This window comes from Eucalyptus grandis, chromosome 8, assembly GCF_016545825.1.
Source record: "Eucalyptus grandis isolate ANBG69807.140 chromosome 8, ASM1654582v1, whole genome shotgun sequence".
Lineage (NCBI taxonomy): Eukaryota > Viridiplantae > Streptophyta > Magnoliopsida > Myrtales > Myrtaceae > Eucalyptus > Eucalyptus grandis.
The window spans coordinates 32,322,758-32,347,196 of record NC_052619.1 but is presented as its reverse complement, the minus strand read 5'-3'; the positions used below and the strand labels follow the sequence as shown (position 1 = coordinate 32,347,196).

The window sequence follows — 24,439 nt, the reverse complement described above, 5'->3', positions numbered from 1 at the left end:
CTAGACCTAGGCTCAGATATACCTCCATCTGATGACAACGGTTCTAAAGTTTCTCTCAAAGGTGGTGGCGAACAAGGTTGAGGGCTCGAATAGGACTTGTCATTGGCAGCAATGTGGTCTGAATTTGAAATTAATGAGGCAAAAACGTTGCCAAGGTTGAAACAGATGCCTAATTAAGTCAGTCAAACAAGATGATTTGGCGACGTGTGAATAATGTTACTTCTGTTGTTAGCAAGCAGGACCAAAATCAGTGCAAAAATTGCAGTTGCTGGGTTGGTGCAAGGCGTGGAATATGTGAAGTTTGGTGTGCTCTCGAGGTGAGAGAACATATGTTGCTAAAGGGATTGGTTTGGACAATTCGGCGATTGTAGAGTCTCGGCAAAAGCAAAAAGGTATTGCCAAGAAGATTAACCAATTGGTAATATTAGCCAGAGGCTTAAGAGGAGTTATGCTAAGGATTTATGTAGGCTGTCTGCTTGGAGGAATTTTGGAAAGAATCACTTAATTTGAGCAATCTTCCTTGTATGATTATTGAGTGCTTCAAAGCTCAAAGTTCAAAGTTCAAAGTTCAATCCTGCTGTGATGATAGAAGGACAAACAATTGCATAAACTTGGCGCTGAAGAAAATTTTACACATAAGATATAAGAGAATATTCAAGAAGTTACAATCTTGCATTGTCTCAATGAGATGTACAACTCATTCCGACATTCAAGAGGATGGTCTCAACAACCTAAAAACAAATGGTGGAAGCTTGTGTAATTGAACTCAATTCAACACAATGTCAATTCATTCCCATATTAGTTGTGCGGCTGAATTTGTAATCTATGAAAAAGAAATCACAGCACAACATATATGGATTTTTCATTCCACTAATAGCAAAAACTTATGATGGTTGATGATGAAAATAACATGAGAATATGATCTAAGTTGTGTCAAATTTGTAGCACCACCGCAACAACTTCAAAGCATTTGATACTGAGGCAAATGATATGCACTCTATTAAATCACCGCACCTGATTCAACATGATGTCGGAGGACTTGTATGATTGCAACATTTATGCTCAAATTTACAGGTCAAGATAAATCAAGATCTAGATGACACTGAAGCAATTTTATTAAGAGCAACGGTTTCAAACAAACCGAAGATGCAAAAAGCTAGATAAGAGGCCAACCCTAAAGTGCTCAAACTTTGTCAGCAAATTCAACACTAACAATTTGCTCATAGTACTTTTGCTTCATAACATGTTCTCAAACACTCCTAATTCACGCAATATCATGCCCTTTTATTCTTGAGCTCCACAATGAACTCATTCCTCATCCTAAACTGCAGCTTCTAAGCTTCTTGCTCAAACTTCTTGTTCTACAGCTCCTAGTAGTTATAAACCTCTTTATCAGCTTTAGCAAGGGCCTTTTTGGCTCAACACCTTCTCGACATCATAGCAATTTGATATAATGAAGCCCTCAGATAAAAAAGGAAGAAGTTTCTAATTATCCATTGTTAAAACAAAATAAACCCATTCAAACATTTCATCGAACATCTTTGGGCACGTGGCGTGCCTCTAAGAAAGACAATCAACTCAAACTGGAAACTTGTAATGGTCGTCGGGATAAAAGAATCATATTGTAAGCTTGTCACTTTTGGCTTTGTGAGATCTTTTATGAACGATTTTGAGGAATGTAACTTAAAATATTCAATGAGCTAGGTTGTGTTGTAATGGCTTGCGTTGAAGAAAAGCTAGTCCTAGTCATGAGACGAGATGGCAGAGAGAGAGGGGGGCTGATAGAGTAATGATAATGTGGAAGATGGAGGTGTAGATGACTAGCTGGTCCTCATCCTGGTCCTGGTAATTCATTGAGCTCGCAGGTAGGGGCAACTAAAGCATGAGGAAGATGAAAGAACAAGAAGAAAAGAAAGAGAGAAAGAAGAAGGAAAAATATAATTAAAGAAAAAAATTTACTTGGATGAAAATGCCCCTGGTAAGAGATAAGATTTGGCCAACCAGTAAAATCAGAGATCTTTATTTGAGACTGAATCGGTCACTTCACATCCTTATATAAGAGAATGTCTACTTTGAGCCCTCTTTTAAGAAAACACATTCATTTTGGGCCCTTATTTGAATTTTTTCCATAAATTGACTAATTGGGTAATTTTCTAGAAAATAAAGGCTACTAATATTAGGAATCCACTATTTGACAACCGCTTATTATTAGATCCAGATATCACAAACAAAAGGGATAAATTGGTTGAAATGTAACTAACTATAGATTGCAAACTCTTTCTCTGCAAGTGTAGTTATTAACGCTTTTATAAACTGTAAACTCTGGATCTTCTTAAAAATGGTGTGAATGTAATAGCAAGAGTGACCCAAAAAAAAAAAAATGCAATAAAAAAGAAAGAGAGATGGAGAATATCAAAATAGAGATTTATAGCGATTCCCTTCTCCTTTCACCTATTCCCCTCTTTCTGCTCTGGATAGAACTTGTTTATTTTACAGTTCACCTGCTATAAGATTGGTTCCTCTGTTGTTGCCACACAGTGAATCAGGACACGTGGATGAATATCATCATTTTTCTACGTCGTTGCATTTAGAGTGAGGTCATATTGCATGGAGCATAGTTTTCATTAAACAAGCAAAAACCCAAAAATAGTTGGTTGAAATTTTGTGTTAATTAAAAATTATCACTAGGTTGAATATGTGTTTTTCTAATTAACCTTGTGATACTTACGTTGCTTTAAGGTGAGTAATTCCATCTTCTTCTTGCAATTTAATGCTTTTGATTTTCAAGTGTTAGATAACGATTATGCACTCGCATGATTGCCTCACATGTTAGTAGATTGGTGTAAAATCAATTCAAGATGCTTGACAAACATTTTCTCAAAATGAACAAATTTAGGTACTAAAAGAGCATTAGTTAATTAATTAGTGTAACCAAGTCCCTGACTATAAATTCTTTGATTCCATAGGAAATGAGGTATATTTCCATAGCTCACTTGAATTCTAATAGACCTCAATAAGCCAGTAGCGACTTTTCATTAGAAAATTTTTATAGCATCAATTTGAACCTAAAATTGAAAAATAACGTCACATGAGGTATAGGCTTAGAAAAACTCGCACCTAAATGAGGACCATAGGTTCGCCTTTTAGGCGATACCCTTAAACCTTTGTCTTTCCCCCTCTGGACTGAAAATGTAGGTCACGATAATCATAACTTTTTTTTTTTCTAACCACTTGAATTTCGTTACTCCTAAAAAAATGGTCACCTGAGTACCATAATTTTTAATTGATCACTTATGTACTATAACTTTTTAAAAACATTCACCCAAAGTGCCGAAAATCCAATGTGGCATGCCCCTTGTCGTGAACATTTTAAAAATGTTAGGGCACTTAAATGATTGATTAAAGCTATAGAAACTTTAAGTAAATGGAAAAAAAGTTACATCACATCTCACTTAAGTGAACATCGTACATAAGTTATGACATTTAAGTTATTGAAAAAAAATTGTTATGACACTTAAATAAGCGACATACGAGAGTTATGGCCTTTGTATTGTCCTTTTTTCTATTATTTTAATTTTTAATTAATCAACAAAACCCAAAATTAGCTTAATGTCTCATTTATGTCATGTCTAGTTGATTGTTGCGTCATGGAATTTATTATGTAAGTCACTATGTGATTTAAATTATGCTTGCATTAGTCATGTTCGTGTAGCTTTCTTAGGAACAATTTCGAATTTATGATGATACTCAAAACTAGGAAAAGCAAAAAGATTAGGTTGCATATAGCAGTCTTTCATCATAACGATTATTAACTCCGAGACCGATAGTCTATGCATAATCATACATGCTTTAGGCATCTCATTTGGGTAATGCATAGATTAAAGGATTGAATCTTTACCTTTTTGATTCATAGTTCATAGGGGTCGCGCTCTGGGACTTTATAGCAAAGCTTTGTTTGAGTCGCTCAACATGATCCAGGTTCTTTAATTCTTCTAGTAATTTATTTATTGCTCCATAATTTTTTGTTTATTGCATCATGCATGATCACCTTTTATATGTTAGTGGCTTAGGAATATAAACTCATGAAAATTGCACGTAATATTTTGTTTCAATAAAAGAGCAAATATACTGAAAAGACTTTAGATCCATCTAGTTTAACTAAATTGCTGAACTCATAAATTTGTGGTTCACAAAAAATAAGATAGACTCCCTTGCCTTACTCAGGCTTCTAACCCACCCTTACCTTACTCGGGCTTCTAACCAACCCATAATTAGTTAGCGGGGACTACTAAATTAAATTTTGAATACATAATTGATTGAGAAAACCAAGTTGCCACCAGTATGGATTCAAAGGGCTTGTGTAGGGGAAGTTGCCACCCCACAACAGGAACCATTTGCGCCCGCTTTGCAATCCGCCTGCTTTTTTTGGCGGTTCACGTCGAGAGGTTTGGAATAGCTTCCTCAACTTCTTTCGTTTGAAGTCGCCTTCCTCTTTGCCCCAAATCCTTAGTTTAGGGTTAGGGTTTGAAGAACGCCTCTGATTTAGAATCAATTCGTTAATTTAGGGTAAATATTGTGTTAAACGACATTGTTTAGGTCCAATCATGCTTACTTCACTTTGCCAGCAAGCCACATTGGAGATTTCCAGCCACATAAATTTGTGATGACTATGAAATAATTATTATTTTTTTCCAAAAGTGTTACCAAGTGAGTGATCAAAAGTTTTGGTGCTAAAGTAAGTATCAGATTACGGTACTTCATCCTTCTTTCATAAATTTAAAATAGGTAGTCTTTGTTTTGTATTTAAGTCCTTAATTATGGCCCGGCTACTTTCCTAGACATTGTTTTTTTTTTTTTTTTTTTGAGCAAAACTATCCTAGACATTGTTTGAAAGGTCAATTCATTCATTATCATGAATCACATAAAATAAGCAGTGGTCATTATACTGACAGGCCAAGAGATAAATTAGTACAGCAGGAGCTCATTACATCACTTAAGTTTCTTAACATTGTCTGATTTCTGAAGTAATTATTAAACGACTTAATTTTTAGGTTTTGTTTGGCAGTCTCAATTTGAGCTAGATAGGAAAACAAATTATTATATATGGTGTTTGGTGACGTTCTCCAAACCGGATAAATCCGGATATAATGCCACATATCTTATCTAATATGGGGGGGACTCTAATTGATAAAAATCGAGAAAAATAAATTAAGAATTTCTATCATCTTGCAGCAATAAAGTAATAGAGTGGAAAATTCAAAAAGTTTTGGTACTCACGTGATTGAAAAAAAAAAAAAGAGTTAAAACCTTTAAACGAGTACCGTACGTGTGTTGTGGCACTTGGTGTCCTTTTCCTGGGAAAATTTCATTAATTTTCTTAATAATGAAATCTAATGACTTGACCTATAAAATAAAAAAGAAATCCAATGACGGTTTCCTGTGGATGAACGGACGCTTTTAAACAGTTACTAGCCGCGGCATCAATTCACATCTTTCAAAACGAACTAAACATCTGGAATTCAGAACAAGTGAATACTAGAAACCCCAAGATAGGACCAGTTGAGTTTTCAGCATCGAATTGAGTTGTCACACAAGAATTCACTTAGATTCAATTTACTTAAAAATGAGAAAAACGTTTACGACAAACTTCATTGTTCCGAAGCTTGAGAAAAATTAAGAGCACTTGCAACATGATTCTTATTCAATCCTTCCAATAGTAAATTAACCACCCTCAAGCTCAACGACCCTCTCGGAGGCTATCGGCGATGAGAGGCTCGCTGGAGCTGATGGACGGCGGCAACTGCACGGGGTACACTGCAGGTGACATCTTATAAGGAAGAACAGGCACCGGAATCTCAAAATTAAGGGCCTGAAGCGCTTGCCTCATGGAGGGCCTCAAGCCCTTATCAGGATGAGCACACCACAAGCCCACGACCAACAACCGCTCCACTTGTTTCCCATCAAAAATCCACTTTGAGTCTCTCATCCACAGCCTTAACGACCCGGTTTTTCCCATGGAGGTCCCACACCCACTCCACCAAATTCATCTGCGACGATTGCTCCATTGGATCAACGGACCTCCGTCCCGTAGCAATCTCGAGCGCAACCGCCCCGAAGCTATACACATAGGACTGCTTGCTCGCTCGCCCTGTGCTCATGTACTCCGGGGCCAGGTATCTGAACTTGTGGGCTAGCCTGGTCGTCTGCGGCCCAAGCTCGTGGTCCATGAGGCGGGCCAGCCCTAAGTCTCCAAGCTTGACTTTGAACCTCGAGTCTAGCTTCACATTGCTCCACTTGATGCGCCGGTGCATCACGCACTGCTCCCACTCCCGAGATAGAAGAGCGCAAAGGCAAGCCCGACCGAAATCTTGTACCAGGCAGCCTAACTTAGAAGCCTCCTCTTGCCGAAGAGGTGCCTGTGGAGGCTACCGTTCGGCATGAACTCGTAGACAAGCAGGAACTCATTGGCCTTGTGGCACCAACCTATAAGTTGCACTAAATTTCTGTGCCCCAAGCTACTGATCATCTTCACCTCCGTTATGAACTCCTCGTTCCCTTGTTTCAAACCTCTTGATATCTGCTTCACCGTGACTGCCGCGTCCAGGCCGATGGATTTTTCTTTTTGATGGACTTGAGTTGGCCCGTCCGCCCATGTTGGGTCCAAAAGGCCCGGCCCGTGAGTTGAGGGCCCATGGAGGAAGTTATTTAAAAATAAAGAAAAATCAGAGAGGCGGTTAATAAGAGATTGAAGGGTTACATATTCTAATAGGCTGAAGAAAGATTACGCTCTCTCGCTCTCTGACTTACGTTCGCTCTCTGACGCACGTCCTCTCTAAGAAGAACTTATGTCCTTTCAGACTGCTCTCCCCCGAAGAACAGTTTATCCTTTGAAGAACGGCGTGGTTTATCCCTCTTTGATTCGCAACACCGGGGTTTAGTCTATGGAAACAAGGTACGTTTGTTTATGTGACGTGCTTTAGGATCGGTGATTCATGAATTTTATTGGGTTCGCTTCCGCTACGTTTGTGTTCGACTTTGTGTCGAATTACCGTTATGGGGATCTGTTTCCGAATCTAAAACACAACATTGGTATCAGAGCCTAATTCATGTTTTCCCGACCCTTTTCATGTTTATGAATGATTTTTGATTGATTTTTCGTGAAAATAATCGGCCGACACGGATCGGAGCGAAAAATCCCAACACCCGAGCACTGTTCATCCATTTTTTCGAGTTTCTGTAATTCAAAATCAATTTCTGATGGCGTAGGATAGAAGGGCTTGTCAAGACGATCGCGACGAGTGGCGAAACGCCGTCAACGGTCGCCAGACGCGCCCCACGCGCAGCCGGAGCGAAGCGCGTCACGGCGCGCGTGCGTCGCACGCACGTGGGCGACCGACGCGCGCACGTGCGCGTTCGCGGTCACTGGCGCGTGCGAGGCACGCGCCGGTCGGTCGGTCCGACCCGGCCCAACCGGTCCGACGACCCGGCGACCCGACCCACCGCCTGTTGACTCCGACCCGTTAACTCGTTGACTAGACCGTTGACTTGACCGTTGACAAAAAAAAATCTGTTTCTTTTTCAATTATGTCAGTGTGGGTTATAAGTAATCCATTTTTTATTCTGCATTTGTTGCATGAATCATGGAAAATTATGTATTTTCCCTTATGTTCATTATGGATTATAAGTAATCCATTTTTAGTTCTGCATTTGTTGCAAGAACTATGATGTGTTATGCACGGATACCTGCATTCCCGAGAATAGGCGAAGGAAGAGCAAGACTTAAAAGGTTAATGACAAAGTTGGCTAATTATCGGTGGCATGACGGTGATTTAGTATCACATATGGTCAGGGTCAATCAGATAATACAGGAAATCATTTGGAATGGTTATCTTATGCCGAATTTTGAGAAGGTGCCGACTTTGATGAACACTCTTCCACCTGAATGGCAAGCAGTGTTAGATTGCCTATGGGAGGTCAACGTGGTCCCGGGTTATAGGAGACTAGTATAAGCTTTTGTAAAAGAGTACTATAAGATTGAATTAACCAAAACTTCAACCCTTAGATTGAGCGCCACATGGCGCAGAGTGAATGCGCCTTGAAGGTGACATGAGTGCTCTCCAAAGTTTTTCCACAGTTGGCAAATGTGCCTTCAAATTTCTTAAATATTTTGACTGATAGATTAGAATGGACTTTCCCTATTTATTTCTTATATTAGTTTGAGATGTTTTGGGTGTAAATATCTCTTTCTATGTTGATATTTTCCTCTGTGTATATTACTTAGTGTAATTGATAATTGTATTATGTGAAAACATTATTATTCTATTGGATGTCAAATATTATTTGCTTTCGATTATTGTTGATCGCTATGCATAGTTCATAGAAGTTTTTGTAACTTCATAGAACTTATTTTGCATAAGACAATTATATTAATAATAGTTTTAAGTTAGGATTTTTTGGAGGATGATTGAAAACATAGTGACATTTTGATTTTGAAACCTTACTTGAAATTGTTCATTGATATGATGGGTCTGTGCAAAATGGATGCATAAATGATAGGCATTAATTATGCGTGCATATATGTCTGATGTGTTCAGATCGATGGTTTCAGCAACTAAGAACGTAATTACTGATATAAACGGCAACAATTGTGAAATATTGAATATGAAGATTCAATATATGCTGGAAAAGTAAGAAGCACTAGGAGCTCTTGACCATGTTATGGAAGATCTTGAGGATGACGTGCGCCACCTTGAGCTAGTAGAGGACCGCATAACGGCATTTGAGCCGAAAATAGATATTTGTAATGCTAGTTCTAGCTCGAAAGGGCTTTGAGCTCTAAACACAAGCATATTGATTCGTTCAATATGTGGAAATGCAAATGATCAAGTCCTTATTGCAAGAAATCAAGAGTTAACTAACACAAGAGAGGAAAACATCCTCAAGTGAAGAAAATGTCAAAGGTGAGGTGTTACAATTGTGACATGAAAAGTCACTATGCTCGCAACTGTTGTGAGCCGAAAAAGGTAAACACCTCTTGTACATTTGAGAACTTTGCTTATGTGTCAAGTTCGTATTATTGGCTGAATCCAATCCTTTATGGACTGTAGATTCAAGAGCAGACCATGTAGCGAAGGATAGAGAATCATTCGTGGAATTCCAATGATACCAACTGGAACTAAGTGAATCTATGTGGGAAATAACTCCAGAGCTGAAGTTAAAGGGATTGGCACCTGCCAATTGAACATGCGTGATGGACGCACCTTGTTCCCACATGATGTTCTATATGCTCCGAAGACTCGTCAAAATTTAGTGTCTGTTTTGGTGTTGGTTAAACTTGGTTTTAATGTGAACTTCCGTAATAGAGGTGTAGATTTGTATTTGGATACAAACTACTATGGCTGTGGTCATTTTTTGGATGGTTTTATTGTACTAAATGTTGACTGTGGTGATGTCAATGTTTGTTATTCCCTTTTCACGTCTTCTACTTCATATAATAATGATGTGAGTGTGTGGCATGCTAGACTTGGTCATATTGGCCAACAACGTATGAATAGACTGGCCAAAGAGGGCTTGTTGGACAACATTGAAAAGGCGATTTGCCTAGATGTGAGCATTGCCTAATAAGGAAAACGACAAGGAAACCATTTGGAAAAGGTAAAAGAGCTGAATTTTCTCTGCATTTAATCCATTCTGACGTCTGTGGTCCAATGAATGCGAGAGGAAGGCATGGGGCTGTTTATTTCATCACTTTTATAGATGATTATACTCGATTCAGATATGTCTATTTGATTTCTCATAAATTTGAAGCATTAAGTTGTTTCAAAAGGTTTATGAACTTGGTAGAAAATCAATTAGATAAGAAAATAAAGGTATTTAGATCCGATCAAGGTCGAGAATATTTATCTGATGAGTTCAGAAAATTATGTGATGAAAAAGGAATAGAAAGACAGTTGTCTATTACATATACTCATCAACAAAATGGTGTTGCATGGAGAGAAGAAACAAAACCTACTGAAATGATTAGGTACATGATGGCGCATGCTAACTTACCTATCACTTTTTGGAGTAATGCGTTGTTAACGCTGCCTATGTACTTAACCGGATGCCTTCCAAATCAGTTATTTCCACTCCATATGAGTTATGGACAGGTAGAAACCGGACTTAAGTTTTCTTAAGCCATGGGTTGTGTTGCCTATATTCATGAGTCCTCTCACAAATTTGGGAAATATGGTCACAGAGGAAAGAAGAGTATTTTCATAAGATACTCTAAACACTTAAAAGGGTATGTGTTCATAGGTGAGCAGGAAAGTGGGAGTATAACTGAATTTAAATCACGGGATGTCACATTCTTAGAGGATGAATTTCCTAAGAAAGGCAAAATAGGGGAAGATTACCCCCTATTTGAAACCTTGGATCAAGATAATGATATTAGTGGAGTTCGTCCAAGTGGGAGTAATATGAGAAGTAATGAATTAAATTCAACTCATTCTCAATTGCAACCACATGATGAGACGACGTTATCATTATCTAATCCTAGTGGGAGCATAATGGGGAATGATGTGCAAAGTGTACAATCTCCCATACGGCGAACAAGTCGCCAAAGTATTCCCCGTCGACGTTTTGACATTGAAGGGGAAACTTTTATGATTGCTCCGCAAGATGAGGATGAGCCAAGAAATATTAATGAGGCTCTAAATTGCCTTAGTAAGGAAAAATGGATTTATGCAATGAAAGAGGAGATGGAGTCAATGAAATCAAACCAAGTTTGGAAAAAGGACACAAAGTTATTGGGAACAAGTGGGTTCTCAAAATAAAGCAAAAAGCTGATGGCTCGATAGAAAGGCATAAGGCTCGTCTTGTGGCGAAGGGGTATAATCAACAGGAAGGAATTGATTATGAAGAAACATTTTCTCCTGTAGTGAGATTTACCTCGATTCGCATTATTCTGGCAATAGTGGCTAGTATGGATCTTGAGTTACATCAAATGGATGTAAAGACTGCTTTCCTCAATGGAGAATTAGATGAAGAAATATATATGGAATAACCTACTGGTTTCATTAAAGAAGGCCAAGAAGAAAAAGTATGTCGACTTTTGAGGTCGATATATGGCCTTAAGCAGTCGTCAAAAACAATGGTATATACGTTTTCATAATGTCATAATGGCATATGATTTTACAATGATAGATGAGGATCATTGTATATATATCAAAAGATTCAAAGATCAATTTGTGATCATATCATTATATGTTGATGATATATTAATAGCCGGAAGTAATATGGAGTTTGTTAATATTGTGAAGAGTTGGTTATCTTCCAACTTTGAGATGAAAGACATGGGTGATGCTACATACATTCTTGGAGTTAAGATTTCGAGAAATCATTCGAAGAGATCATTATCTCTTTCGCAAGAAACATATAAAAATCGGGTTCTTGAACGATTTCGTATGCAAGATAGAAGACCCATAGATACTCCTATTAGAAAAGGTGAAGGATTGAGCCACAGATTGTGTCTAATGACTCAAGAGAATGAACAAATGAAACATGTTCCTTATGCTAGTGTTGTTGGGAGCTTGATGTATGCTATGATGTGTACAAGACCCGACATATGTTTTGCAGTGGAATGGTGAGTATATACAAATTCAATCCAGGTCAAGCACGTTGAAAGCCGTTAAAAGAATACTAAAGTATCTAAAGGGAACCGTTGATTATATGTTAAGTTATCAAGGAAAGGATCTACGACTCTAAGGCTATTCTGATGCTGATTGGAGAGGAGATTTAGATAAAAGGAAATCTATCTTTGGATTTGTTTTCTTACTAAATAATGGCGACATATGTTGGAGCAGCAAGAAACAAACGTGTATAGCCTTGTCCACGATGGAAGTTGAGTTCATGGTATTATCAGCAGCAGTATAAAAAAGTGTTTGGCTTAAAAGATTTTTTGGATCATTTAGGTGCTATTGAGAAAGCTGCATATTCATTGTTAATTAACTGTGATAACCCAAGTAGCAAAAGCGTACACCGAAGATCCAAAATATCATGCCAAGACCAAACATATAGATATCAAGTATAACTTTGTCAAAGATATGGTTACACGAAAGGATGTGAATTTACAGTACATATCTACGCATAAAATGGTAGCAGATCCTATGACAAAGCCAATACCTAGATATGTGTTTTGTGGCCATGTGAAATCTCTAGGATTGCGTAGAGACCGATGTACTGAATATTGTAATTTCCCTAAATGCTCACATTTGATGAATTTGTGTTTTCATCATTAATGCCTATGAATCTTTGTTTGATCTTTATGCATCTTAATGCTCAGTGCATTACTTTAAGTTGAAAAAGTATGTCGGACAGATACAATATTAGCCCACTCACACGGGTAATTGCCTCTATTTACTATGTGATAAATAGAGATGAGACTGTTTTTAAGCTTATTATCTAGGTGATAATCGAGAGCTTAAGCTTAAAATATATTTGTCGCCTTGACTGAGTGTACATAATATTTACTATATCCGAAAGTAAAATAACCCACATATTTTACTTTATCTGTCCATGATGCCAGATGTGAGTTCTGATGAATTTTGTGAATGAGTAGATATGTGAACTCAAGTTAGACATTGGGTATGTCTGAACTATCATTTGTACGGTATTGAAGGTATAGACATACGCTCCATGGGAAATGAGTTAATACTGTAATACGTATTTCATATTACGTATGCATGAGACGACCAATAAGAGTGGCAAAAGTTTAATCTCAACTTTTATGCCGTATGAGACTCTTGAGGAAAAGAGTTTCTCATTTTTAGTCCCCTCATAACTTTTACTTATTCTCAAGATTTCTATTTAGTGTTTGATATCTTAGAATGTTGCCAATGGTCATGAGTTGATTCGATCTAATGGGACATTTCTAGAAAAGCAAGCTGAATTGAAATTGAGAGTTTGAAGGAAAGAGGAAGATCGAGTTTGGAGAATCACGTTGTAGTTTTGTATTCACTGATTAACCAATTATGACTGTCTTTGTGATAATCATAATTGTGAATATATATATATCATTGTTTAAAAGAGATCAAAAGAAATATAAATGTGATCGATCGATCTAGGGTACTGCATACTAAATCTACTCAGGATATGATGCCCATTATGAGCTGCTATATATTCCTAATGTATGTATGGCAACAAGCTCTCAAAGTATGCTGGTCGCACGGACTATTCACTAGTATGAATGTTGCAGTGAGGAAAAGAGGATTTTGTTCGGCCCACCATGTAAAGTGGGAGTCTATGATAGTCTATGGATTTTTCTCTGATTGGCCTGAGTAGGGCCCGTCTGCCCATGTTGGTTTTGAACCACCATGTGCGAGTGGGAGATGATGGATTTTTCTTTTTGATGGACCTGAGTTGGCCCGTCCGCCCATGTTGGGTCCAAAAGGCCCAGCCCGTGAGTTAAGGGCCCATGGAGGAAGTTATTTAAAAATAAAGAAAAATCAGAGAAGCGGTTAATAAGAGATTGAAGGGTTACGTATTCTAATAGGATGAAGAAAGATTACGCTCTCGCGCTCTCGACTTACGTTCGCTCTTTGACGCACGTCCTCTCTAAGAAGAACTTACGTCCTTTCAGACCGCTCTCTCCCGAAGAACAGTTTATTCTCTGAAGAACGGCATGGTTTATCCCTCTTTGATTCGCAACACCGGGGTTTAGTCTGTGGAAACAAGGTACGTTCGTTTATGTGACGTGACTTAGGATCGGTGATTCATGAATTTTATTGGGTTCACTTCCGCTACGTTTGTGTTCGACTGTGTTGAATTACCTGTTCCGGGACTGTTTCCCGAATCTAAAACACAACAAGGCCAACCGAGATATCCCCTAGACCGCCCCGCACCCACCTTCACCCATCTTCCTCTCCTCGGCGAAGTTGTTGGTAGCGAAACGAGGTATGCATACGTAAACCTCCATGGCCCTTCCCTCATTAACTTTGCCATCTCCAATCCTCGCTCCTCTTCCTCCTCGAGAGAATTGCTAATATCACCACCATGCTGCAGATAGGACTCCTAGTGGAACCGCTAAGCCAACAACTTACTTGGTCCTTTTGGCATTTTGTTGCTTTTCCTTGACTTCGAGGTTCAAACTGAAGGACCAAGATTTAAGTTGGTGACGTTAGTGTAATGGGCAGTTGCAGCTGAGAAACCAATCATCACCTCCTCGAGCAAGACAGCACTAAGGACTCATCCCTAGTGACGTTATCTCCTCAAAATAAATAGGAGACGGATAAAGCAATTTCTTGGGGGGAGTAAGAGACTAAGTGGATTTATTAAGGAGATAGTCAAAATATTTTTGAGGTGGTGTAATTGATAGAATTATTTGATTTCACTTTCTATGCAAATTTCAATATTTCATTGCACTACAAGAAGATTTTAAAAAAATTTATGGCACTTTGGTGACTAGTAGTACTAGAGAGAGACAGTTAATATCAAAATACTCGGTGTTGACACCTGAATTTTGTCAACACGTTTAAGTGTCCATTTTTTGCAAAAATATAAAAATACAAGAAAAAAAATAAAGAAAAAAAAAGAGAGCAAAAGTTTAATTGAATTGAAAAAAATAGAGTGGGGTGGTGCTGTCAGCCCACTTGTCTAAGCTTTCGGCTCACCCCTTTGACCTATTTCCCCATTTCCCCATTTCCCTTCCTCTCTTTCGGCCCATTTTTATTTAATTCTTTAAGCTCACAACTTGAGTCGAAGAAGACAAGCAAGGAGCCCAAGCCCTCTCTCCCATCTTTTGCACAAGCTCACGCCTATGAGAAATGAAGCACGAACACATTCTAGGAGCTTTGGTATGTGTTAGACACCCCAACACGTACTATCTTGACATCTTTGAGTGTCTCTATGCTCTAAACTAAACTTATGAGTATTTCACAACTAAAAGATAGTTCATTGAAGACTTGAATAAATTTTTCCTAGTGTGGGATAGCATATCTGCCGTAACTAATCTAGTTGCTCCAACACACGGTCAAGATGTGTCTGAAAATCTGACAAGCATCAACTTTTTTTGACAAGCTGCGACATGCGTGTTCGGGAATTGCGAGAGGCATGGTGGTTTCTAGGTGGGTCGGCAAGTGCGAAGGGAGAAAGAATTATTGAAGAAGGAGATAGAGGGTGGAGGCAAGGGCGACGGAGCATAGGTGAGGCCATGTGTGACAGTGAGGCCACGACTAAAAGGAAGGCTAGAGGAAGAGTAAAGACTGAGGTGACCTAGAGGGCCGCGACCGCAATGCCACAATGGAGGGTCGAAGGTGAGGCAGTAGCTGCGAAGGAGGGAGGGCCATAGGCAAGGTGGCAAGCGATTGCGATGAGGCGACCTAGAGAGAGCAAAAATCAAGAGGAAGAGGATCATATGAGGAGAAAGAGGAGGAGGTCGGAGTTAGGATTTTAGCGAGAAGAGTAAATAAAAAAATTTAAAATGGCAATTCTTATGGGACTTGGCATGATTTTCTCCTCTTTGGAGAAAAAAAAAATTAAATGGGGATTTTGATGGGACTTGGCGTGATTTTTTTTCCTTTTTGGAAGGAGTGGGGTGGGGGATGACTTCAATTTTCAAGAAAGGAAATGATAGGTGATGGGGGAAAACGAGGGAAAGAAACCGAGGGCGGAGGGGGTTGGGGTGGTGTGGGGTGGTGTGGGGAGAGAAACAAGGGAAATGACAAGTAATGGGGGAAAGAAACAAGGGAAAGAAACCCGGGTGCGGGAGGGTTGGAGTGGGGTGGCTGAGAGAGAAATGAGGAAGGGAAATAATTTTGGGGGATGGAATGAGGGAGAGAAATATCATTTGGGTGGATGAGCTCTTTTTGTCAAAAAAATAAATAAGTGAGGCTAAAAAGTGATTTTAAAAAATAAAAATACTAAATGTTAAATAATAATAAATTTTGATCATTATAGAAGATCATAGATTTATTTAAATAAATTGATTCTAATATTTTGTAAATCACTAGTTTCATCGATAATTTTTGTTAAATTTAGAAACATGTTCTCAAATATGGGTACACATTAACTATGAATATGTCTTTCGAATTTTTTATGAATAGATTTATTAATATTATTAGTGTAGGTTTATTTTAAGGTTTTATTATTATTTATCAAATTAATTAAAAATAAAAATATTCATTTAATTTATAATATGTCCTAACTAATCGAAATTTTTTATTTAAAAAAAATGATATGTGAGCGTCGTGTAATATCATATGGTATGTCCATGTCAAGTGTCAGTGTTATTTTAACTTGTGAGCGTGGGGAGAACGTTTGACCGGGTCATAGAGGAGCGAGAGCAAAGAAACAGCAAGTGACGCGACCGTGCTCGACCTAAGGCAGAAGAGGAGAAACCGAGAGAAGGGGAGAGGTCGAGCAAGGAGGTGGTCGACCATAGGAGAAGGGGCTCGAAGTTCACCGAAGGAGAGGGGATTCAACGATTTTGGGGGAAATTGGTTCTTGGGCTCGCTGGTTTTTGGTAGACAGAGAGAACCGGCGGGGGCTAGAGGGGCTGGTTTTCGAGAGGGAGGGGAGAAGCTTGACGGGAGTGAAGAAGAACGAGAGATAAATCCGCGGGTGGAGGAGAAGAGAGACAGGAAGAGAGCAGTGAAGCGTTGAGCTTGAGCAAAACCCGCCTGGGTTCTTTCAAACGCCATCTTCCAATGGACTTAAAGGACCGCCGGAGGAAAAGGAGAGCCCCGGCCGTCCTGTCAAGCTTCTCTGCTAAAGATGAAGCCCTTTCCGATCAGTCGTCCTCATCTAGCTGGAAGAACACCTCGTACCGTCGCCGGACATCGTTGCTGACCGTGGCTGAACGGAGGTGCTCATGCCGTAGGTTCGATCCCTACACTGTAAGGGAAGTTGTTTCTTGTCCATCGAAGCTTTGCCGGTGACCGTACGACCCCAAAAGCTCCACCACGAATCAGGTAGGAGTTCGTTCTCAAACATCATTTTTTCGGTCCTGCTTCTTTGAAGGATCATAGACGTTTGATATAGTGATAAGATTGATCTATAATCTATATTGTTGGTTTATGTTTTTATGTGTTGAGATTTGAAACTCATCTCACCATGAACATGAATCTGAAGCTTGTTGTCCGAAACGCGTATCCCGAAAGAACACCCAGAAATTTTCATGTCTAAACTTGAAGTCGATTCATATTTGCATTTACATTCGTCGAATCCTAAGCCATCGGTTCGAGGCCGCACTAGTTACGCTATTTTCCCCCATTTTTATGTATTCATGCTTGTTTGTTCGTTGGATTGTTGGTTTTAAAATTTCGTTTTGATATGGATTTTTGTGAGATTTTGTGGCCGCCGGAGTAGGCAGCCGGCAGTAGTCAACGCCCGTCGAAATAGATGACCAGCAGGTGGTCGTGTTTCTGTGGCAGCGAAGGACGGAGGCCGGTGGCCGGAGGGTTGCAGCGTCGGGACTTATGATTCTGGAAAAACGAGTTGCAGGGGTTCATGTTCGGCTTAGAAGGCCAAAGGAAGTAGACGGTTGGTGGGGGAAAGGACAAAATAAAGAAAAAGCCAAAAGAGAAAAGGAAAGAAAAATAAAAAAAAATTTAAAGAACTAAAAAATGGATTTTATTTTAATCCGACTGGGTCGGATCTGGGTTTGGGTCCGGTCAATGGTTCGGATCGGGTAAATGGCCCGAATGCGTTCCACCAATATAATAATGATATAAATTTTAAAAAATTTATTACAAAATCGAAAACTATTAAAGAATTAAATTGATAAAAATCTTAGGAAATAATAAAAATTTTAGAAAATTTGAAATCAATGAAAAATTAGAAATCTGAGAAAATCATAAAAAATAGAAAATTTGGAAAACATTTAAATATTAAAAAAAGAAAATTCCTAAAAATCTAGAAAATTCCAAAAATTCATTAAAAATTTCAGAAAATCAATAAAATCAGAAAATCCAGAAAATAATTAAAAATTAGAAAAATCATTAAAAATTGATAAAATTATAAAAAAAATTATAATATTTTAGAAAATTGAAAACTCTATAAAAATATTAAAACCCAGAATTTGGATAAGCTTTTTAGGGTTTTACAATAGGGTTCTTTGTCCTGAATTGCTTTTTCTTTTTAGGGAGAATATTAGAATATTTGTGTGCTTTCCTTTGTGATTGTATTTGATAGCGCTTTTCAATATCCTCAATGCTATTTTCAAATCTAGAATGGTTAGGACAATACCTAGACTTCTTTGATAGGCTGTCATGACGTTAGTTAGCACACAACCAAGTAGGTACTGAAAAGGCGTTAATCTTAGGGGTAACGTAATGAAGTCCCTAAGTCTAGAATCTCTAATTGCGTAAATAGTAAGATATCCTCTCACATTTTACTTGGTTTCTAGCCGACAAAAAGGTTAGTGATGACTCTTTAGTCAAAATTTACATATGCTTAATTAATTAAAAATTTGAACACCCAATATTGTAAAAGATATGGACTTGAGAGAGCTCAACTTAATGAAAAACCGTTAGCCCGAAGTTGACAATACTCCTAAACCTAACAAGCTCCCTTCTCGCGAGAAGGTTAGGTCGCGACACTCAATTTATTTAGTATTTAGAGGGTTATGCAGTCTATCACCTCTAAAATATTATGCTTTAGCCATTTGCGAGTTGGAAAAAAGCCTCAACCAATGATGATGATGATGATGATGATAGTATTATCGTATATATGATATTTAATATATTCTTATAAGGAATGATATTTAGTGCCGTTGCAATCATCGCTATGACTTTGCAGTTTTTAGCAGCGATTATAGAACACTTTACCAGCATATAGTAGCCATTATGCAAATTACTACTAACTTCTGTAGTAGGGATTAGAATCGCTACTAAAATACTAAATAATCGCTGTCAAAGATGAAATATTTTGTATTGAATGAGCCTTTCTCTCCAAACCCTTCATTTGGTATTCATAATTGGTTCTCCATGCACACTTCATTTTAAACTAGAAACATATTTAAACAATAAGTTCTTGGAAAGCACTTGACCTCTTTCTGATCTGTCCTTTGATACTTGGGTCTAAAGAGTTTTAATAATTCTCTTTTAGTTCCTATCTTGAGGATTATGGTAAACAAATCCTCCTCCACTTGTAAACATAGGCGAAATCGCTTACTCATTGCAAAATCCGTTTGTCAATTTCTTCGTTTCTCTGTCAATCTATTGTGACTGATAGGTTAATTTTTGGGTTGTCATCGAATCTAAGGAGATGGATGCAGACGACGAACTTTGACATCGAGAGAATATGACCATGACGTTAATTTTGAATTTGTGAAAATTGAAGATTCCCGACCTTTTAATTGATCGCAAAAGGCATTCTTATTGCTGCATTTGACCTTGGTCATCCAATTCAAATGTCAACAAGAAATTTTTGATATTGACAAATGACATTCAATTTTTTACTGTCTTTTTCATTTTTCCAGTTATTTCCATGTTTTTTAATAGCAAGCGATGTTGGCTAAGTTATCATTTTCTTCAGCTAACAAATAAGAGAAAAAGTTTATGCGAGGTCATTTTAAGATTTTTTTTTAGATCGTGATAAATGACGCAAAAAGAATTAACACCATATTTTTGGACGGCAACATTGGAATGGTGACATTTCTTCCTAAGGCCCAACAATTTAATTATTTTATAACTTGACTATAGGCAAATGTTTATGGATTTATTAAAAACAAATTTAAAATGAAGTAAACCTTATGAAGGGACACACAATGGGGGAAAATAACATATTTTCCGCTGTTATAATGTCAAAGTAATACTTTTCTAAGGCCCAACAATTTAATTATCTATAACTTGATTATAAGCAAATGTTTAAGGATTTAGTTAAAAACAAATTTAAAGTGAAAATAAGCCTTATGAAAGGACACACACTAGGGAAAACAACATAATTTATGTTGAAATAATGTCAAAATAATACCTTTTTAACTAAGACATGAGAAAACATGTAGCCATTTATTGTTAGGATACACGTGTAAATTGTGCTAAAGAGAAGTCCCACGTCACAGAATTTGTGTGGTGTTGAGCAATTAATATATTATAATCGGTCCATAACTCATAGGCTTATTAAGTGAAAGTGAATCCAACTGGATATATTAATGAGTTCAAACTTGGGTTCCCTCTCAATGATCTCCTTAGAAGAATGTATTATACTTTTGATGTGTCATCCCAACAAATGGTATCAAAGCCAATGGTTAATTGATAGGCCTCGAATATGTTCTGATGTTTATTAAATATCTCAAAAAGGAAATATTATTATCAACACTTGTTCCAAGTGAAAATTCCCATCACGGTTGGTGTAGCGAGAAAAGACACCATGGACAATTGGTCTAGCCTAGCAACGCAAGAGAAAGAACATGGACAGTCGGTCTGGTAATGCAAGGTAAAGACCATGGGTGATGAGATAAGTTGATGTAGAATATTACCTAAATTAAAGGGGAGCATACTCAACACTAGAGCTCACATGTGAAGGGGAAACAATTGGTCTAGTAACATGAGATAGAAACCATGGATGATGCAATCCCAAGTTAGCAACTGATGTTGGTTGGTTGCTAAGCATAGTTGCAGGTGCATTGTAATGACTTGGAGATAAGGATACCTAAACTAAACCATGGGTGATGCAATCCCAAGTTAGCAGTTCATGTTGGTTGGTTGCTAAGCTTAGTTGTTTGTTCATTGCAATGACTTAAATATTCAAGTTGAGATAAGTTATGTAAAAAGATACCTAAATTAAGAGGGAGCATACTCAACACTATAACTCACACATGAGGGGAAGATTGTTGGGATGTATGTATGAGTTATGTTAGAAAGAAGTCTCATGTAAAAAAATTAATGTGCTATAGAGTAGTTAATATATCATAATTAACCTATAAATCATTAACTTAAATTTTTGTGTGAAATAGGTCCGATTAGATACGTTGACAAGTTCAAATTTGAACTCCTTTTTAGTGATCTTCTCAAAAGAAGATATCGGGCTTCTACTGTGTATTCCTAAGAATCTTCATGTTCGTGAGGATTATCATCTGGGAGTGGCTCTGGACTTGGAGATGATCGAACTCGCTGTCTCCACTGCCCTTTTTCTTCTTCAAGCCTCCCCAATTCCCACTTTCATTTTCACAACGGGCCACTTCACGCCTTCTCTCTAATCCTCTCTCGCTGCGACTTCTAGATACTATTCTGTGAGTTGTATGAGTGGCGGTCTCGGTCTCCTTGATCATGGGGTCAGAGATCAATCATCTGCTCAGAGGTGAAAGGAGTTGAGAGATGGGTAAGAGACGCTAATCTGGTCAAGCGTGGAGGGTTGGTTGAATCGTAGTTTGATTTAAGACTGGAATCAGACGCGGCTGTTCCATTCAAGCTTTGGCGAGGAAATGGAGTGGACGGCATGCTAGAATTGACTGAAAGGCTGGCTATTGTAAAGGAGAATCGTCGCGGGACAGATCAGGGGAAGACGTGTGATTTCAGGGTTCTTGATTTTGCGTGATTTGACCCTTCGTGGGTAAGAAAACAGCTGGATCGTGTGAACACCCACAAGGAAAATACTAATCAATCACTGTCAACGAGGTTCATGGGGAAATCGACTGAGTTCTTGCCAAAACGAAGGACAAAGGAAACCCGGGATGTAAGGGGGCAAACCCGCGACTCTGGGTGGCAAATGGAGAAACGGTCTTGTGCAGAACTTAATTGATAAAACTAAGTGACCTTCCATATTTCTATCAAGCTTCTACATAGGGATTAAAAGCATATAGGAAAAGAAATATCAACCAACGGAATCACAAAAACCAATTTCATCCCTGGAAAATAGAGCCTATTATTACCAAGAGGTTTAGTGAGAAAACTGGCAAACTGGATCATGCTTACGAACTCAGTGCGCACACTATGGTTATGCACATGGTCCATAATAAAAGGGAAAATTGTCTAAAAAAACCATAAACTTATTACATTTTTGCTAATTTAGTTTAAAACATTTAACGTTTTGCCAATTGAGTCTCATTAATAACCAGCGAAGGTTGCTTGTCTTGGACGTGGGATGCCCTCACCGGCCTCGGGTGAGGGACACTAGGGCCAGGGTTGGCGAGGGTCGGTGACGCCTAGGCAAGTGAGGGCAACCCTTGCCCTTGCCCAGGCAAGGGCACCTCCTGCCAACCTAGGCCTAGGCATTCCTTGCTTGAGGTCGGCGACCTTCGCCCACCATTGATTAGGCATGGCGGTGGTTGGCGAAAGGAAAAAGAGAAAAAGAAAAAAAGAGTAAAGAAGAAAAGGAAAAATTAAAAAAGAATAAAAAAATATTAAAATTTCACGTTAGCATCAGTCTTGTCACATAGAATGACCCATGTTCACGTCGACTATTTTTGACTAAAATTGGCTCAATGGGCAAAAACATGAAATGGTTTATGACTCAATTGATAAAATTAAAAAATTTTAAATTAAATTGATAAAAGTGTAATAGATTTAAGATTTTTTAGACATCTTTTCTCCAATGACATGGTGTCTAACTCTGATATGGTTGGTCCAAAAATGTTGTATCGAGCATCAAATCTATAGCACGTGTATCGTTGCATTTTATGGAAATTTTGAAATTTTGTAATCCCTTGATTGTCACCTCATCCGAAGAATTGGAGCGAACATCTACCAAGAGTGATGTACTCAGACTCAATTGTGGACAATGCAATTAATGTTTGTTTCATTGAAGACCCGGAGACTAACAAAATAAATACATAAAGCCAATATGGAATCTGAAAATACTGCATCTTAACTTCGAGGCTCTAAGGAAAGATATTACCTAAGGATAGAAAAAATAGATTCAATTAGCATATGTGCCAGAGTACCAGATATGCCAAGATCTGTTCGATGTTTACATGTAAACATTCCAATTGGCCTGTCTTTTCGTATTACACGTAACATCTTAAGTGTCTATTGTCCTTTCTATGAATTCTTTTAGGAGAAAAATCACCAAGAGAGATTGGGCGAGACAATGAGTAAGGATCTAATGTAATCAACTCTTGGAATCGAGATATGGAAGACATATCATAGTTAATTGTTGGGATAAGTGCAATAGAAGTCTTAAAACTTGTTATAAAAATGCAATTGAGTCCTAAAACTTGCAAAAAGTGCAATCAAGTCCTAAAATTTGTCAAATTGTTTTAATCGAGTCTTAAAGTTAACACCATCAAACTTACTAACGGAAAATGCTAACGTAGCGCAGAAGTGGATTTTAAATAATTTTTCTTTTTCCACATGGCTCTTTTTAATTATTTTTTATTCAATTTTTTTTAAAAATATAGATTTAAAAACTATAAAAGAAAAGCTAAAATTTATTTAAGAAACAAATCAATTTAAAAAAAAAAAATGGCCGGCGCTTCCTTCACCGCCGCCCATCACAGAGGGGGCTGGCAACCGCCATGGTTAGCTTTTCTTTTTAGTTTTTAAATCTAATTTAAATAAAAAACAATTTTAAAAAAGCCACATTTAAATAAATTTTCATTTTAAATGTCACGTCCGTGTCACGTCAACATTTTCTATTAAAAAGGTTGACAGTATTAACTTTATGACTCGATTGAAATAATTTGACAAGTTTCGGGACTTGATTGCATTTTTTACAAGTTTTATGACTCAATTGCATTTTCGTTATAAGTTTTAGGACTTCTATTCACTTATCCCTTAATTGTTAAATTATATTTTGAGTTTGAAGAAACTCAACACGTTTAGGGGATTGGATATTTTATATTTTAAATCTGGTGTAGTCTTTTAATCCTGCGCAAATCTGGAGTCTTTGGGCGCGGAAGTTGACCTTGTTTTCCGTTGAAGAAGGTTATCTTTGACCCTTTGACTTATTGGACTTTCCTTATGTTGCGTACAGGGGGAGGCACTTTCGGATACATACGAAAAGAAGTGACCACTTATTCCATATATGTAAATCCAGGAGAAGTCAGAGAAAGGAAAAGTAAAAGAAAGGATTTTTACATCTTGACTTTTCTTCTCTGTGGAACGACTTTGTAGGTTCTTTCGGAAGAGAGCAGCCGCCCAAAGAAGACAGAAGGCAGCAGACTTTCTTGTTCAACAAAATATCTTGATGGGCTAGAACTTAACCTTCCTTCTTAGCGATCTCCCCGGATCATTGAGATTTTGTTGTGCATTACAACACTTACAAAATCAAAGAATTCCTGAAACACTCTTACATCTCTCTCTCTCTCTCTCTCTCTCTCTCTCTCTCTCTCTCGTAAACCTGATCCCCCAAAGAAACTATATGGTGACTTAAAATTTATCCAAACAATTTATCTGATCTCGGAAGGTATCTCCAATGGAAAATGAGAGCCACATCTAAACGATGCATGCAAGGATGTAGAAACCAAATTTAATGACAAGGTAAAAAATTGCAGTGCCTAACTCATCCGGAGGCGCGAAATATT

General features: G+C 37.9%; 1 long non-coding RNA gene and 1 pseudogene across 1 annotated transcript; one reads left to right on the top strand and one right to left on the bottom strand.

The window, feature by feature from the left end:
* Positions 1-5,737: 5,737 nt before the first annotated feature.
* Positions 5,738-6,580, bottom strand: LOC120287163 (annotated as a pseudogene).
* A 9,709-nt stretch (positions 6,581-16,289) lies between these two features.
* LOC108954246 lies at positions 16,290-24,211 on the top strand. The gene is made up of 2 exons (XR_005545517.1): positions 16,290-16,946; positions 23,890-24,211. It is a non-coding gene; the product is annotated as an uncharacterized LOC108954246 (long non-coding RNA).
* The last annotated feature ends 228 nt before the right edge of the window (positions 24,212-24,439 follow it).